The sequence below is a fragment of the Carassius gibelio genome, chromosome B14 (assembly GCF_023724105.1).
Source record: "Carassius gibelio isolate Cgi1373 ecotype wild population from Czech Republic chromosome B14, carGib1.2-hapl.c, whole genome shotgun sequence".
NCBI lineage: Eukaryota > Metazoa > Chordata > Actinopteri > Cypriniformes > Cyprinidae > Carassius > Carassius gibelio.
The window spans coordinates 7,008,902-7,027,530 of NC_068409.1; the positions used below are offsets into that span (position 1 = coordinate 7,008,902).

Here is an 18,629-nt window from a genome sequence, read left to right on the forward strand (position 1 = left end):
ACCACACTTACCAGCTCTGTTGAAATCCTATGTTAATAAAGCTTCACGAAAGTACTTACCCGTCTTCTCCTCTCCTTGTGTGGATGTGACACCAGTCAGCATTTTTTGTATAATGGTCAAGTCTTAACTCATCCATTTCTGTATTGCATTTGTGTTTGATATTTCTCATGGGTATTTCATAATTTTCGACTTTACAGTTTGAGTTAAAACTCTTTTTTAGCGCATTTCATCTGTAAAAGAAAACATGCCTAATAATTCTGCACACATGAATATAAGGAGTTTTTCTCTTCCAGCTTTCCTGGAGTATTGTATAGCACTCATAAATGATTAAATAAAAAATAATGGTAGTTATTAAGATTTATATGGTTTGGAATTGGTTAAATGTGCTTGGAAAAAAATCACAATAAAACAATGTTTTAATGTTTAAGTTTGGAATATTAACTGAAATGAATGAATGCTATATAAATATTGTTCATGTTAACATAATGTTTATAAATGGAATCTTATTGTAAAGTGTTACTAAAGTTATATATATATATATTGTTCTGTGAATGTGATTTTAAAGTCTAGATCAGTGGTTCCCAACCACGTTCCTGGAGGCCCCCCAACACTGCATGTTTTCCATGTCTCCTTAATCAAACACACCTGATTCAGTTCGTCAGCTCATTAGTACAGACTCCAAGACTGGACATGGTTGTGTTAGACAAAGGAGAGATGCAAAATGTGCAGTGTTGGGGGACCTCCAGGAATGTGGTTGGGAACCACTGGCTTAGATGATTCGGATTAACCCTTTAACTGCCATATCCTTTAAAACCTCACTGCCAGAAGGATATTGTGAATGCATGTGCCCGCTGGGCACAGTTTACCTGATGCCACCGGGGTGGCGATGGCATTGGTGGCTTGAGCCCGCCATCGCTGCTTGCAGCTATATTTATTATTATTATTATTTATTATTATTATTTTTCTTCAAGGTTTCGGGGCTTTTGGGGCCCTTAACATGCTTAAAAAGTCTTGAAAATTGGCACACACATTGGAACCTGCGGCCATTAGGGCCGGGCAGAGACTGATACACGGGCGTGGCACAGGGGCTCTACAGCGCCCCCTGGAATATGGAGGGCCATATATCATACACTTGCACGTAGACGTACGAAACTCGGTACACATATAGAACTCATCAATACAAACAACTTTCGTATTGCATATCATAGGCTCCGCCCAACAGGAAGTTGGCTATTTGGGGTTTATTATTCATATTTGTCGTCAAAGTTGTGGGGGCTTTTGGGGTCCTTAACATACTCAAAAACTCTTGAAAGTTTGCGCACAATTTGGAATCTGTGGCCTTTAGGAGCCTGCAGAGGCTGGGACACGGGCGTGGCACAGGGGCTCTACAGCGCCCCCTGGAACACAGTCATAAATGTTGATGTATAGCTCACACATACTTGCACGTATTAATATGAAACTCAGTACACATATAGATCTCATCGTGCCGAACAACTTGCGTATTGCATGTCATAGGCTCCGCCCAACAGGAAGTCAGCTATTTAGAGTTATGTAAAAAGCGCATGCTCTGGAATTTGAAATACTTGTCATAGGTTTTTTACTCGATTGCCGCCAAACTCGGTCAACATGATCTCAAGACACTGGGGATGAAAAATTGCCAGGGGATTTTTGATATCTCAAACGGTTTGCTCGTGGCGAGGCATTGAAATTATGGCGAGAAATGAGAAACAGGAAGTGTCTAATACCATCCACATACATTTCCTGATTTTAATCAAACTTCATCAGATTATTCTTTGTATGATGTCGATCGCATATATGTGACTATTAGGAGTCAAAGTTATAGCGCCACCAACTGGCAGCAGGAAGTGTGTCATTTTCAAAATGCTTTGTATTCAGCATCTTATTTTTACTTGATTTGCTTCAAACTTCATCAGAATAATGTTAAAACACAGCCTATATTAATCTGCTAGGGGGATATTGATATCTAAAAATATTGTTGCCGTGGCAACATGTCAAACTTGAATACTTCTCAGGTGATTTTAAGGCATATAACATACTTAGAATTTCATGAAATTCAGAACACATATCAGTATTTATGATAACTAGACACTGGCAAAAGTTCATAAGAGGGCGTGGAAGATGCACTCTATAGCGCCACCTTTTGTCAAAAGTGGGGGGGTTAGTTTTAGCTACAGATACAAAACTCGGTACAAAAATTGTTCTTATCAAGACGGACAACTTTCTAATTCACAGTCATCAGCTACGATCAACAGGAAGTCAGCTATTTTGATTTGAATGTGGATTTTTTTTTACATTTAGCTGTGAATTAATGCATACTGCTCAGAGGAGAGTAACACTATACACACCAAACTTTGTCTACATGATGCCAAAACATTTTAAACAACTTAAATTGCCAAAGGATTTTGGATAGCTTGAACGGTTTTGTCGTGGTGATTTTTTTAAATGACAGTAAAAATGGAATTATTAATTGTCCTGCATTTTTAAATTCCAAACACTTCAAAACCTTTTTTCATACAAAAAAAAGTCATTCTGAGTAAATATGGATAGTTTCACGACTTTACAACACTGTATGGATAACAGAAAATTAAAAAACTGTCAGACATCTCATCTCACTCTGTCCATCTGTTTGAGTATTATGTGCTGAGACTTACATTGTCTGAGAGAAAATGCGCCCCTACAGGTTCAATTCCTTAAAGGGAAATTCGACTGAAAGGGAGGAGACTCTCTTTTAGTTTCATTTTTAAATCGGTTAAAATACAAAATAATACTTGGATTTAATTCACACTGACAAGCTAAACCAACATATATGATTATTACCGGGTCAGGGCTCATTAATAATTGATGTGTGGTCAGTGATACGTGAGAAACACGAGAGATGAATCACCGCTCTGAGCATGAGCGTGTGGAATGACGAGCTCAGAAAAACGAGTTTATTCTTGTTTTATAGCTTTAACAAATAAAATATTAAAGCGATATCACACAATTCACCAATTAGAACACACCAAGAGCTAAATTCAGATGTTTTTGAACTGTTTGTGTGAAAATGAAATATTCCCCAGCCGGCATTTCAACGTTGATTCAACGTTGAAACAACGTCAGGTACCATGGTTGAATCAACGTTGAAAAACCTTTCGATTTTGCAAATTGGATCAACGTTGAAATCACGACGTTGATTCACCGTTGAAATCGTGACGTTGATGTACGGTTGAAATCACAACGCTGATTCACTGTTGAACTCCCGACGTTGAATCAACGTTGAAAAACCTTTCGATTTTGCAAATTGGATCAACGTTGAAATCACGACGTGGATTCACCGTTGAAATCGCGACGCTGTTTCACCGTCTTACCTGCATTATGGGTGAATTAGGGTCGTGCTGCAGCCCTGGGATGAAAGCTGAATGAGGTGTTGATTTTGAAAAGTTAATCAGCGTTGATAACACGACGTTGTTTCCCCGTCGTACCTTGCACCGTGTGTAAATACACCTAGATCCTAGTTGGCATTTAGATCAACAATGTACATGCAAGGCTAAAAATCTAATGACTGGCAGCAATGGCTTTACAAACAACTTCAATAAACTACCACATGCTCAAAATTGTCAAACAGCAGTTAAATTTTGGAAACAGATGAAAATAATCCCACACTTTATTATGCAGAGTATGCATGGAGGTAATGCTAAAAACAGGTAGTAGAACAATCCAAATACAATAATATTTAAAGGTTTTTGTGAAATAATTTGGCACATAAATGCATATTTTTTGCAGCACTTACAAGACAAACCCTTGTACCTTTATGACTGAAACCAGTGGATCTTTTATTTTGGTGGAAACCTACAGTTTCTGTCAAAAACATGTTTTAGTAATGTGTCTCATTACAAGAGTTGTGTACATTTGTGCAGTGAAAATGTGTTGAACAGTTCGAGAAGGGAACCTTCCACCCGTTGATTTCTAATGGGAACCCCCCCGGACTGTGTCTTCTTTACCGTGGGGAATGCAGAATGAGATTTCTACCGCAGGGCACTCTAAAATGTTAGAACCAGCAGCCTTAGTGTATACAGTGTGGTTGTGCTTCGGGTGATCCTTGAAAGTGTCCCAGCGCTAGGTCCATTCTGACGCCGTCCCCTCCACTCTCTCCCACTTGTGCACTTTCTGTACCGTCCTGTATAAAAATTTACATTTAATCATTTAACAGCGATTTTATCCAAAGCGACTTACAAATAAGAACAACAGAAGCAGTCAGGTGTACAAGCGAACAACAACAGTATACAAGTGCCATGACAAGTCTCAGTTAGTCTAGTACAGAACGCATAGCCAGGTTTTTTTTTTTATATATATATATATATAAAAAAGACAAGAAAAGAAGGAAAAGTGCTAGCATTAGTTGGTTAAGTTCTGGTGAAAAAGATGAGTCTTAAGATGTTTCTTGAAAATGAGTAAACGCTCAGTTCGGATTGAGATTGGGAGGTCATTCCACCAGCTGGGCACAGTCCAGGAAAAGGTCAGGGAGAGTGATGTTGAACTTCTTTGGGATGGCACCACAAGGCGTCGTTCACTTGCAGAGCGCAAACTTCTGGAGGGAACATAAGATTTAACCAGTGAGTTTAGGTATGTTCACAATGTTTGACAATAACTTTGATATTGTGAAATATATTTAACTGAAAACTGAATGCAAAATAAATCACACAATATTTTCACTTTACAGTTCAGTAACAGTGAGGTTGGAAACAAAGTGGACAACACTATTCATTAAACACTTATTTAATGTATTCAGATGAAAATGTACAATATTAACAAATTATTCACAAGCAGTGTTTTCAGAGCCCCCAGTTACACTGTTTTAATCAGAACACTAACATTACAGTGTAGTAAAACAAGTCAAATCAAATTCAGTACATTTTTATTAAACTAAGCACAACCAAAACCTATCACAAAAGGTCAAAGCATCTCTAGCAGAAGTGACAGTGCAATGTAGCAGAAGAACAATTTCTTACCAATGTTTCAAGAACAAGCTGGATCCTCGATGACTCTACAAGGGGAAAGAAGAAATGGTTTACTGAAAAGTTCTTAAAAAGCAGGATTTCATATTATACCATTTCTTTAAACCACTGGTTCTCAAACTTTTTATACCAAGTACCACTTCAGAAAATATTTGTTATTAAATATTAAGTTGCACCATAATGACCAACATTACATTTCAGCAGCGTAGTAGACCAAACTATTCAGCTACAGGTCTACAGTTAAAAAATGAGGCAGTTTTATTCTAATAAGAATATTAATTGTTGTCAGACACTTTACCATGGTAAATACAGTTTGAACATTAACACTACAACTGTGCTTACATACACAGGTAAATGAAAAAAAAAAGTTTAAATTAAAATGTAATTTTAAATGTAATTATGTAACAAAAGTTACAAAACTGTACTGTACTTTAACTGTAACATACTTAAATGTGCAAAAAAAAAAAAAAAAAACTTACTCAAAGATTAAGTTAAAATATATTTACATTAATTAGTTTAATTTAGTGATTCACCTGCATAACAACTAGAGGGGGCCTGACACTTTGAGAACCATGGCTTTAAACAATCCTTTTTTTTTTTTTCATTTTCATTAATTCATTAAAATTATATTATTTAAATACCGACATTTGCACTTATATGTTGCAGAAAACACTTTGAAACTAATATAAGAATACAAACATATATAACACACCTAATGCATGGGATTCATATCAGGAAAATATGGGAAAATCTCTAAAAGACACACATTAACACATAACTCACCAGCAACACATTAGGTGAGCATCTAACTTGATCAGCTGTGATAAAGCAATGCAAAAATAGACACACGGGTATTTATTTATCTGCAGGTTACATGTCCTTTAAACTACCCATTTGTAAACTCTGGTAATACTTTACTATTTTCAAAAGATAATAAAGATAAAGTTAGCGATTTTCTTACCTCATTTTGACAGGATGTTTTCAGGACCTCGCAGAACACCTGACCCTTCTTGTGTTCACAGTTTTTGTTCTCCATTGACATGTCACGACTCAAATTCGCTCGAAATAAATAAAAAATATACAGGCAAATATGAAATAATTCGGGACCGACCGAGCAGTCAGTTATAACGAGCAGCAGCTCACAGTTAGCCGCCTCACTCACAGAAAGACGACAATAACGGTCATATTTTTAAATGTAGAAAAGCGCGAACCGATTCATTGTCCAGTTTCCTGAATGACAGCCAGATTAACCAATCATGATAGAAGTAATAAAATAAAACTACCAATGGGAGTTGTTTCAGTGTGATAAAGCAGCGAAATGTATAGTTTTATTGTTGTTAATGATGATAATATTTAACATTTTAGAATAGGTATCATGACTAAAATATTTTTAAATGCTATTAAAATAATAATTAATTTAAATAATTTAATATAAATAATTTAAAAGCTTGTTAACCTTTTTCTACCATTTAACATTAAACATTTTTAACGTTGTTTCATTAAAACAACTGACCTTATTTCAACCATATTTCAACGTTGAAAGTTGGTCATGTGCTGGATGTTTTTCAACCATTCAGCTTTAAACGTTGAATCAACGTTGTTTCAACGTTGAAACCACAACTGACCTTATTTCAACCATATTTCAACATTGAAAGTTGGTCATGTGCTGGATGTTTTTCAACCATTCAGCTTTATACGTTGAATCAACGTTGTTTCAACGTTGAAACCACAACTGACCTTATTTCAACCATATTTCAACGTTGAAGGTCGGTCGTGTGCCGGCTGGGTCACGGCTGCCTATCTGAAATCACCGCCTCCGATCAGCGCGCACAGTGTCACAAGTTCATTTCAATTTATTCTTGTTTAAGAGCTTTTTCAAATAAAATATTGCCATAAATGCACACAATACACCCATTATAACACAAGAGCTAAATGCAGGTGTTTGTGACCCGTTTAAGTGTGCAAGACTACTTGAAAACGCGACTGGCAGAATATCTCTCGAGCTGCAGGATTCTGCCTTTCGTCGTACGAACGAACACATCAAGGACAAGATTATTTCAAAATACATAATAGCTTGGCGAATATAAACGAAAACAGCCACGTGGACATAAACTGTTAAGAAATAAATCTGAAGTGGATCTACTGGATTTGAATATTAAGTGACCGCATATACCAGCTGCTTCTGTCTTCAATTTTAATCTATATAAAAAATTAAACTCATTCATCTTGGCTGCTTTTTTAATATGTGTACGTATTTATTTATTATTTTGCTCTAACAAGACTTAATCTATATTTAATTAAATCAATTACATTTTATTTTACATTTGATTTGTCCATTTCTGCATCTAAACGCCTAAAAACCTAAAACATGCTCTATTATACTATTGTTAGCAATTTCTTTATCGTCCAATTTATCTGGTGTACACTTTTATTTTCATAATAAACTTGTTTGTTAGATTATACACAGTTACAGTGGTCTATAATAAATATTAACAGGTTTTATTCAAGCTGTTTAGAATGAATGCAGTAGGCTAATTTTTTTAAATGGAAATCCAAAAAAAAAAAGAAAAAAAAAAAGTTTAAATAAATAAAAAACATTGGAAAAGAATAACTGTTGTACTTTTTTATACATTTTGTATAATTTTATAGTTTATGCATTATAGTTATAAAAACAAATAAATTTAGCCACTCACATAGAAATCTTAGGCCTTATCCTTTTTTGACAGTTTTAGGGATTTTTAAAAATCCTAAAAAACCTTATTTGTGCTGCAAATAATAATTTCAAATTAATTTGATACTGACAGTAAATCTGTTCAGCTCACAGATCAAGACTAAGCTGTAATGCAAGCAGAACTTTCACAAATGCTTGTAGGTCAATAAAATCATTACAAAACATTTACAAATCATTTAAGGGATTTGATAACACTGTAAAATAATGTCTAATTTGTTAACATTAGCAAATGCATTGATAACACTTTATAATAACTGCACTCATTAGTAAATAGTCAGTTCATTCTTTATAAAGCCTTGTCCCAATATTAATAGTCAGTAGTAAGCAGTTTATAAATACAGCTATAAATAGCTTGTTCTTGGTTTATAAGCACATTTATTAAAAAGGAGAGTAAAGGGTCAGTTATCTTCCTATGAAAAATAAATAAAATAAAAATAAACAAACAACAACACAGATTGATACAGAACTCAGAAATGTTATTGTGGATTTATGATAAACTCAGCCTGTAAATGAATTAATTCTCCTCCAAGAAGACACAAGTAGTTCACACCAAACTGTTTTAACATGAAGCCATATACTGAAGATGTTAAATTCCAAATGGGTTTAGGATACCTTAAATGGTGTGGCCATAGCGATTTATTAAAGTAACATAAAAAAATACAATAGTTATTTTACTATATCTTTAAAATGTTTAATTCCAACTATTCATAATTTTTTATATACGTAGAAGTCATCATTTGAAGGAAGCACAGTAAGTTTCATAGCTTTATCATTTTCAAGAGCCAGCATAAAATTAAAACTATCATAACTTATAAATCAAGCTGCCAATTCTTAGTACCAATAATGGCCACCAGATGGAGCTATAGGATTACTTTTAAATAATTATTGTAGAAACAAGTATGATTTAAATCATTTATAGAAATCTTTCAAAGAAAAATAATATGAATTTTATGTATTTTACTGATAAAATGACCCTCACTTAATTAGAAAAACAAGCTGAAGTATTGTGAACCGTATATTAAGAATAATTCTTTATAGGCTTTATGGACAGATACGTTTTCAGAGACTCTTGAAGGATCAGCACCACATCCTCTTTTACCACTGTTTAAAGAATTTATCTTACAGAAGAGGTGCGAATGAATTTTGGATAGCTTGAATGGTTTGTCGTGGTGATTTTTTTTTTAAATAACAGTAAAAAAGTAACCAGTAAATGTATTTTATTTTTTTAAAGTGCAGCTTATAAATGCTTCAAAAAAATGTACACATAGAAGACAAGTCATTCTGAGGAAATATGCATAGTTTCATGACTATACAACACTATATGGATGATAGAAAATTAAAAAACTATCATACATCTGATGTCACTCTGTCCCTCTGTCACTGTGGGTAATGTGTGTGTGTGTGTGTGTGTGTGTGTGTTAAATGAATTAGGTGTGAAACTATCAGGGAGCATTTAGTCTCCAGCGCGAACATTTTACAGAACTGACACTTTCCTGGAGTCTCAGAATTACAATGTGCCAGGTTCTGAGAGATCTAAGATTCCAAAAAATTATTGAATTAGAATACCATGAAGTATTGTGAAATACTATATATTAAGACTTTATATATAGGCTTTATGAACAGATTAGAGTGACTCGTGAAGGACCAGCAGCACCTCCTCTTGTCCGATGGTTTGAGGAATATATCTTCCAGAATCCGGGATTAAGATTTAGGAGCTCATTTTTATTCCACCTCCTTTCCTGAAAGTCTGTCTTGCAGAATTGACTAAAAATTAATCTTCACATTAATTCCTAATTATTTTGCAATTCTTTTTGTCAGTTCTTCTTGACCTGTTTTTTTCTTCTTCTTTTCTGACCTCATGACCCAGTCAGCATTTTTTTGTACAATGGTCAAGTCTTAACTTATCCATTTCTGTATTGCATGTGTGTTTGATATTTATCATGGGTATTTCATAATTTTCGACTTTACAGTTTGAGTTAAAACTCTTTTTTTAGCGCATTTCATCTGTAAAAGAAAACATGCCTAATAATTCTGCACACATGAATATAAGGAGTTTTTCTCTTCCAGCTTTCCTGCACTATTGTATAGCACTCATAAATGATTAAATGAAATTTAATTATTTAATTATTATAAAATTATTATTATTCCGCTTCTCCAAAATGAATCGCATTTTTGAGGGCCTAAACATGCTCAAAAAGTCACCAAATTTTGCACACGCCTCCGAACTGGCGAAAATTTACGTCTGATATGGGTTTCAGAAGTGGGCGTGGTAAAATGGCTCGACAGCGCCACCTATGCACGTTCAGCGGTGTGCGCCTCGAGCTACATTTCACGTACATGCACGAAAATTGGCACACATATGTAACACACCAATACCTACAAAAAAGTCTCTTGGAGCAAAATCCAAAACCCAACAGGAAGTCGGTTATTACTAATATTATGAGCAAATTTTGTGTCATTTTTGTCATTTCCATGCGTTGTATTTTAACGAACTCCTCCTAGAGATTCTTTCAGATCAACACAAAATTTGGTATGTCTAATCTGAAGGCCTTTGTGATGTTAAATTGCGAAGCTTTTGAGTTTTCGTTAATGGGCATGTCCGTGGCAGCCTGGCGAATTTCGATGATTCGCCATGAAACAGGAAGTTGCTATAACTCAGACATACAATGACCAATCTGCCCCAAACTTCACATGTTTGATGAGACTCCTGACCTGAACAGATTGACATGCCCATATTCAGTTATAGTCAAAGCGCCACCTATTGGCAACAGGAAGTGACATATTTTACACTGCGATGAACTACTCCTAGAAATTTTATGACATCAATCTATTTTTTGTGGTCAGTCTAATCTAAAGGCCTGTGCGATGTTAAGTTGTGAAGATCTTGAGTTTTCGTTAAAAGGCGTGTCCATGGGGCCGTCCCGAAGTTCGATGTCTCGCCATGGGAATAAAAGATGTTATAACTCAGGCATAAAATGTCCGATCTTCACCAAACTGCACATGTGTGATAAGAGTCCTGGCCTGAACAGATCTGAAGGCCATAATTCCATCAGGTGTGGTAAAATGGCTCGATAGCGCCACCTATACACTTTCAACAGAGTGCGCCTCGAGCTATTGGCACACATATGTAACACACCAATACCTACAAAAAAGTCTCTTGGTACGAAATCCTAATCCAAACAGGAAGTCAGTTATTTAGAATTTTCTCTGCAAAATTGGCGTTGTTTTTGCCATTTTCAGGGGTTGTACTTTAACGAACTCCTCCTAGAGATTTATTCAGATCAACACCAAACCTGGTCAGTGTAATCTTAAGCCTTTTGCGATGTTAAATTGCGAAGATCTTGAGGTTTCGTTAAAGGGCGTGTCCATGGCGGCCTGACAAATTTTGATGTTTCGCCATGAAAAAGGAAGTTGCTGTAACTCAGACATACAATGTCCAATCTGCCCCAAACTTCACATGTTAGATAAAACTTCTGCCCTTAACAGATCTACATGCCCACATTCAGTTATAGTCATAGCGCCACCTATTGGCAACAGGAAGTGACATGTTTTACGCTGCGACAAACTACTCCTATAATTTTTTTGAGATTAACATATATTTAGTGGTCAGTCTAATCTAAAGGCCTGTGCAATTTTAACTTTTGGAGATCTTGAGTTTAAAGGGTGTTTCCATAGCGCCATGACAAAATTTGATGTCTTGCCACAGCAAGAGAAGTTGTTGTAACTCAAGCATAAAATGTTCAATCTTCCCCAAACTTCACATGTTTGATACATGTGAAGGAAAACATCACTATTGTTTTCCTTAGGATTATTAGGGCTCAAGCCTGGAGGGCGAGAGCCCTATTGTTTTCCTTAAGATTATTATTTTTAGGGCTCAAGCCCAAAGGGCGAGAGGCCTATTGTTTTCCTTAGGATTATTTATTAGGGCTCAAGCCCGAAGGGGCGAAGAGCCCTATTGTTCTTCTAAGGATTATTCTTATTATTTTTTTTATTTTTTATTTAACCTTCCGGGGGTTTTTAGGGGCCTTAACATGCTCAAAAACTCTTGAAAATTGGCACACACATTGGAATCTGCGGCCATCAGGACGCCGCAGAGGCTGGGACCCGGGCGTGGCACAGTGACTCTACAGCGCCCCCTGGAACACCTTCAGAAATCTTGAACCATAGCTCACACAGACTTGCATGTATTTATATGAAACTCGGTACACTTATAGATCTCATTGAGCCGAACAACTTTCACACTTTATGTCATAGGCTCCGCCCAACAGGAAGTCAGCTATTCAGGGCTGTTTAAAAAAAGCATGCTCTGGAATTTGAAATACTCCTCTGAGGTTTTCAACCCGTTCGCCACGAAACTCGGTGAACATGATCTCAAGACATTGGGGACGAAAAATTGCAAGGGGATTTTTGATATCTCGAACGGTTTACCCGTAGCGAGGCGTGGAAATTATGGCGAGAAATGAGAAACAGGAAATGTCTAATAACATCCACATACATTTCCTGAATTTGATCAAACTTCATTGGTTTGTTCGTTGTATGATACCGATTGTATATATGTGACTATTAAGAGTCAACATTATAGCGCCACCAACTGGCAGCAGGAAGTGAGTCATTTTCAAAATGTTTTGAATTCAGCATCTTATTTTTACTCGATTTACTTAAAACTTCATCAGAATAATGACAAAACACGGCCGGTGTAAATCTGTTGTGGGGATATTGATATCTGATATGACGTTGCCATGGCAACGTGTCAAACTTGAATGTTCTGTTATGATGAGTTTGAGGCAGACACCAACCTCAGATTTACATGAAACTAAAAACACATATCAGTATTAGTGATAGCTAGACAATGGGAAAAGCTTTTAAAAGGGCGTGAAGGAGGCATGCTATAGCGCCACCTTTTGTCAAAAGTGGGGGGTTTAGTTTTAGCTACAGACACCAAACTTGGTACATAAATTGTTCTTATCTAGACGGACAACTTTCTAATTCACAGTCATCAGCTACGACCAACAGGAAGTCGGCTATTTTGATTTGAATATTTAAATTGAGCTCTGATTTAATGCATACTCCTCACAGGAAATGTTCACTATACTCACCAAACTTTGTCTACATGTTGAAAAAACATTGAGGAACTTAAATTGCGAACGGATTTTGGTTAGCTTGAACCGTTTTGTCGTGGTGATTTTTTGAAATGACAGTAAAAAGGGAATCATTAATTGTCTTGTATTTTTAAATTGCAGCTTCCAAACACTTAAAAAAAATTCATACAGAGATCAAATCATTCTGAGGACATATGCATAGTTCCATGACCTTACAACACTGTATGATTAAAAGAAAATTAAAAAAAACTGTCAGACATCTCAACTCACTCTGTCCCTCTGTTTGAGCAATGTATGTGTGCTGACTGAGTGCATGTGTGTGTGTGAGTGTTTGTGTGTGTCTGTGAGTGGGGGATGGGCATGAGCTGAGTGGCAGACACAATGAGAGAGAGAGAGAGAGACTTAATCATCTCTTTAATCACCAGAAAAAAAAATGTATTTTAAATTGTTATTTTTTGTTGCTTTTGCTTACATTGCTGTTTTCATTACAGCTTAAGAAATCTCTTAGGCCTTATCCTTTTCTGACAGTTTCAAGATTTAAAAACAAAATTCTAAAAATACTTATTTGTGCTGCAAATAATAATTTCAACTCATTTGATACTGACCTATTCCATCCTGTGACATGACATGTATCTACATTTTTAAAATCTCATGGATGTAACAGTAAAACTGTTCAGTTCACAGATCAAGACTAAGCTTCTTTCACAAATGCTTATAAGTCATTAAAGGATTTAATAACACTGTAAAATAATGTCTAATTTGTTAACATTAGTAAATGCATTGGTAACACTTTATAATATCTGCACTCATTAGTAAATAGTCAGTTTATGCTTTATAAAGCCTTGTCCCAATATTAATAGTCAGTAGTAAGCAGTTTATAAATACAGCTATAAATAGCTTGTTCTTGGTTTATAAGCACATTTATTAAAAAGGAGAGTAATCTTTTCAGTTATCTTCCTATGAAAAATAAAAAAAATAAAAATAAACAAACAACAACACAGATTGATACAGAACTCAGAAATTTTATTGTGGATTTATGATAAAATCAGCATGTAAAAATGAATTCATACTCCTCCGAGAAGACATAAGTAGTTCACACCAAACTTTTTCAACATGATGCTAATATACTGAAGATGTTAAATTGCAAATGGGTTTAGGATACCTTAAATGGTGTGGCCATAGCGATTTATTAAAGTAACATAAAAAAATACAATAGTTATTTTACGATATCTTTAAAATTTTTCATTCCAACTCTTCATAATTTTTTATATATGTAGAAGTCATCATTTGAAGGAAGCACAGTAAGTTTCATAGCTTTATCATTTTCAAGAGCCAGCATAAAATTAAAACTATCATAACTTATAAATCAAGCTTGCAATTCTTAGTACCAATAATGGCCACCAGATGGAGCTATAGGATTACTTTTAAATAATTATTGTAGAAACAAGTATGATTTAAATCATTTATAGAAATCTTTCAAAGAAAAATAATATGAATTTTATGTATTTACTGATAAAATGACCCTCACTTAATTAGAATAACAAGCTGAAGTATTGTGAACTGTATATTAAGAAATAATTCTTTATAGGCTTATGGACAGATAAGTTTTGAGTGACTCTTGAAGGATCAGCACCACATCCTCTTTTACCACTGTTTAAAGAATTTATCTTACAGAACAGGTGCGAATGAATTTTGGATAGCTTGAATGGTTTTGTCGTGGTGATTTATTGAAATAACAGTAAAAAAGTAACCAGTAAATGTCTTTTTATTTTTTTAAAGTGCAGCTTCTAAACACTTCAAAAAAATGTACACATAGAAGAAGGAAATATGCATAGTTTCATGACTATACAACACTATATGGATGATAGAAAATTAAAAAACTATCAAACATCTGATGTAACTCTGTCCCTCTGTCACTGTGTGTGTGTGTGTGTGTGTGTGTGTGTGTAAGTGAATTAGGTGTGAAACTATCAGGGAGCATTTAGTCTCCAGCGCCAACATTTTACAGAACTGCCACTTTCCTTGAGTCTCCAGAATTACTCTGTGTCAGGTTCTGAGAGATCTAAGATTCAAAAAAATTATTTAATTAGAATACCATGAAGTATTGTGAAATACTATATATTAAGACTTTATATATAGGCTTTATGAACAGATTAGAGTGACTCGTGAAGGACCAGCACCACCGCCTCTTGTCCAATGGTTTGAGGAACATATCTTCCAGAATCCGGGATTAAGATTTAGGAGCTCTTTTTTATTCCACCTCCTTTCCTGAAAGTCTGTCTTGCAGAATTGACTAAAAATTAATCTTCACATTAATTCCTAATTATTTTGCAATTCTTTTTGTCAGTTCTTCTTGACCTGTTTTTTTCTTCTTCTTTTCTGACCTCATGACCCAGTCAGCATTTTTTGTACAATGGCCAAGTCTTAACTTATCAATTTCTGTATTGCATTTGTGTTTGATATTTCTCATGGGCTTTACAGAGTTAAAACTCTTTTTTTAGCGCATTTCATCTGTAAAAGAAAACATGCCCAATAATTCTGCACACATGAATATAAGGAGTTTTTCTCTTCCAGCTTTCCTGGACTATTGTATAGCACTCATAAATGATTAAATAAAAAATAATGGTAGTTATTAAGATTGATATGGTTTGGAATTGGTAAAATGTGCTTGGAAAAAAATCACAATAAAACAATGTTTTAATGTTTAAGTTTGGAATATTAACTGACATGAATGAATGCTATATAAATATTGTTCATGTTAACATAATGTTTAGAAATGAAATATTATTGTAAAGTGTCACTAAAGTTATATTGTTCTGTGAATGTGATTTTAAAGTCTTGATGATTCGGATTAACCCTTTAACTGCCATATCCTTTAAAACCTCACTGCCAGAGGGATATTGTGAATGCATGTGCCCGCTGGGCACAGTTTACCTGATGCCACCGGGGTGGCGATGGCATTGGTGGCTTGAGCCCGCCATCGCTGCTTGCAGCTATATTTATTATTAGGGCTCAAGCCTGGAGGGCGAGAGCCCTATTGTTTTCCTTAGGATTATTTGTTATTATTATTATTATTATTATTATTATTATTAGGGCTCAAGCCTGGAGGGCGAGAGCCCTATTGTTTTCCTTAGGATTATTTTTTATTATTATTATTATTATTATTATTTTTTTCTAACGTTACGGGGGCTTTTGGGGTCCTTAACATGCTCGAAAACTCTTGAAAATTGGCACACAGATTGGAACCTGCGGCCATTAGGGTCGGGCAGAGACTGATACACGGGCGTGGCACAGGGGCTCTACAGCGCCCCCTGGAATACTGAGGGCCATATATCATACATACTTGCACGTAGACACATGAAACTCGGTACACATGTAGATCTCATTAAACCAAACAAATTTCGTACTGCATGTCATAGGCTCCGCCCAACAGGAAGTTGGCTATTTAGGGTTTATTATTCATATTTTTGGTCAAAGTTGTGGGGGCTTTTGGGGTCCCTAACATACTCAAAAACTCTTGAAAATTTGCGCACACTTTGGAATCTGTGCCCTTTAGGAGCCTGCAGAGGTTGGGACCCGGGCGTGGCACAGGGGCTCTATGGCGCCCCCTGGAACACAGTCATAAATGTTGATGTATAGCTCACACATACTTGCACATATTCATATGAAACTCAGTACACATATAGATCTCATTGTGCCGAACAATTTTCGTATTGCATGTCATTGGGCTCCGCCCAACAGGAAGTCAGCTATTTAGAGTTATGTAAAAAGCGCATGCTCTGGAATTTGATATACTTGTCATAGGTTTTTTACTCGTTTACCACCAAACTCGGTCAACATGATCTCAAGACATTGGGGATGAAAAATTGCCAGGGGATTTTTGATATCTCGAACGGTTTGCTCGTGGCGAGGCGTTGAAATTATGGCGAGAATTGAGAAACAGGAAGTGTCTAATACCATCCACATACATTTCCTGATTTCAATCAAACTTCATCAGATTATTCATTGTATGATGTCGATCACATATATGTGACTATTAGGAGTCAAAGTTATAGCGCCACCAACTGGCAGCAGGAAGTGTGTCATTTTCAAAATGCTTTGAATTCAGCATCTTATTTTTACTCGATTTGCTTCAAACTTCATCAGAATAATGTTAAAACACAGCCGATATGAATCTGCTGGGGGAAATTGGATAGCTAAAAATATTGTTGCCGTGGCAACATGTCAAACTGGAATATTTCTCAGGTGATTTTGAGGCATATAACATGCTTAGAATTTCATCAAACTCAGAACACATATCAGTATTTATGATAACTAGACACTGGCAAAAGTTCATAAGAGGGCGTGGAAAAGGCACTCTATAGCGCCACCTTTTGTCAAAAGTGGGGGGGTTAGTTTTAGCTACAGACACCAAACTCTGTAAAAAAATTGTTCTTATCAAGACGGACAACTTTCTAATTCACAGTCATCAGCTACGATCAACAGGAAGTCAGCTATTTTGATTTGAATGTGGATTTTTTTTTACATTTAGTTGTGAATTAATGCATACTGCTCAGAGGAGAGTAACACTATACACACCAAACTTTGTCTACATGATGCCAAAACATTTTAAACAACTTAAATTGCCAATGGATTTTGGATAGCTTGAACGGTTTTGTCGTGGTGATTTTTTTTAATGACAGTAAAACTGGAATTATTAATTTTCCTGCATTTTTAAATTCCAAACACTTCAAAACCTTTTTTCATACAGACAAAAAGTCATTCTGAGTAAATATGGATAGTTTCACGACTTTACAACACTGTATGGATAATAGAAAATTAAAAAACTGTCAGACATCTCATCTCACTCTGTCCCTCTGTTTGAGTATATGTGCTTCAGACTTCCATTGTCTGAGAGAAATTGCGCCCCTACAGGTGCAATTACCGGAGATTTAGTTTCTCTTTTAAATCGGTTAAAATACAAATAAATACTTGGATTTAATTCACACTGACAAGCTAAACCAACATATATGATTATTATCAGGTCAGGGCTCATTAATAATGGATGTGTGGTCAGTGATACGTGAGAAACACGAGAGATGAATCACCGCTCTGAGCATGAGCATCTGGAATGATGAGCTCAGAAAAAACGAGTTTATTCTTGTTTTATAGCTATTAAAAATAAAGTATTGCAGCGATATCACACAATTCACCAATTAGAACACACCAAGAGCTAAATTAAGATGTTTTTGAACTGTTTGTGTGAAAATGAAATATTTGAGGCTGCCTATATGAAATCACGCCTCCGATCAGCGCGTACAGTGTCGAGCTCAAAACAAACGAATTTATTCTTGTTTAAGAGCTTTTTTAAATAAAATATTACCACAAATGCACACAATAAACCCATTGTAACACTACAAGAGCTAAATGCAGGTGTTTGTGACCCGTTTAAGTGTGCAAGACTATTTGAAAGCGCGACTGGCAGAATAACATATATCTCTCGAGCTGCAGGATTCTGCCTTTCGTCGTAAGAACGAACACATCACGGACAAGATTATTTCAAAATAGCTTGGCGAATATAAACGAAAACAGCCACGTGAACGTAAACCGTTGAGAAATAAATCTGAAGTGGATCTACTGGATTTGAATATTAAGTGACCGCGTATACCAGCTGCTTCTGTCTTCAATTTTAATCTATATAAAAAATGTAATTCATTCATCTTGGCTGCGTTTTTAATGTGTGTACGTATTTATTTATTTATTATTTTGCTCTAACAAGAATTAATCTATATTTAATTAAATCAA

At 35.5% G+C, this 18,629-nt stretch overlaps 1 long non-coding RNA gene across 1 annotated transcript; it reads right to left on the reverse strand.

Annotated features, from left to right (window-relative positions):
• Positions 1 to 5,009: 5,009 nt before the first annotated feature.
• On the reverse strand, positions 5,010 to 6,119 carry LOC127971703 (uncharacterized). The gene is made up of 3 exons (XR_008156895.1): positions 5,977 to 6,119; positions 5,799 to 5,833; positions 5,010 to 5,044 (listed from the first exon to the last, which is right to left on the reverse strand). It is a non-coding gene; the product is annotated as an uncharacterized LOC127971703 (long non-coding RNA).
• Between the last annotated feature and the right edge of the window lie 12,510 nt (positions 6,120 to 18,629).